Genomic DNA, 1,106 nt, shown 5'->3' with positions numbered 1-1,106 from the left:
CATGTAGCACCGTACAGAATAGTTTCCCGGCCTTAAGAATCCTCTGTGTTATGCTTGTTTATTCTTTCCTCCCTTCAACCTCTAGCAATCACCAATCTTTTCTGCGTCGCATAGCTTTTCTTTTTCATGATGTCGTATAGTCAGAATCATACAGTAGGTAGCCTTTTCGTATTGGCTTCTTTTACTCTGTAATATATATTTAAATTCCCTCCATGTCTTTTAATGGCTTAATAGCTTATTTCTGCTTATTACTGAAACTAGCCCATTGTCTGGCATACCAGTTTATCCGTTCAGCTACTGATGAACATCTTGGTTACTTCCAAGGATTGGCATTTATGAATAAGGTTTCTGTAAACATCCGAGTTCAGGTTTTTGTGTCAATATAAGTTTTCATCTTCTTTAGGTTAATACAAAGAACATGATTGCTGGTAGTATGGTAAGAGTATTGTTTAGTTTTATAAGAAACTGACAAGTTGACCTTCAGAGTGGCTATTTCATTTTGCATTCTCACTAAGAATAAATGAGAGTTCCTGCTGTTTTACATCCTTGCTAGCATTTGGTACTGTCAATGTTCTAGAGTCTAGCCATTCTAATACGTGTGTGGTGGTATTTCTTCATTATTTTCATTTGCGTTTTGGTGATGACGTAAGATGTGATGCATTTTTCATGTATTTATTTGCCATCTGTACATTTCCTCAGTGAGTTGTCTGTTAAGGTTTTGAGCCTAGTTTTTCTTCTTGAAAATCAAGTTGTTTGGGGCCAGCAGGTAGCATATGGCTAAGGTGCTGAACTCTCATGTGGTCCACCATGGGTCAGGTTCTGGACCTGGTGGCTAGAAACTCACACTGGACACGTGTGAATGCATGCCCGAAATCCTGAGAGGAGAATGGAGGATAAAGGATTTCAGTGTGGCCATCCCCCCGGGAGGTGATATCTTGCTTCCTGTCTCTCTCTGTTTTGGGAGTACACCTGCCCTACTCTATAGCAAAAAAAAAAAAAAAAAATCTCTTAAAAAAAAGAAAAAAAAATGAGTTGTTCTTTTTTTTTTTTTTTGAGGGATTTTTGCTATAGCGTGGGTGCACTTGCTGGGGAGAACGGGAGAAAAA

Source organism: Tupaia chinensis, unplaced genomic scaffold, assembly GCF_000334495.1.
Source record: "Tupaia chinensis unplaced genomic scaffold, TupChi_1.0 Scaffold000097_1, whole genome shotgun sequence".
Taxonomy (NCBI): Eukaryota; Metazoa; Chordata; class Mammalia; order Scandentia; family Tupaiidae; genus Tupaia; species Tupaia belangeri.
Note: the sequence above shows the minus strand (reverse complement) of the source record.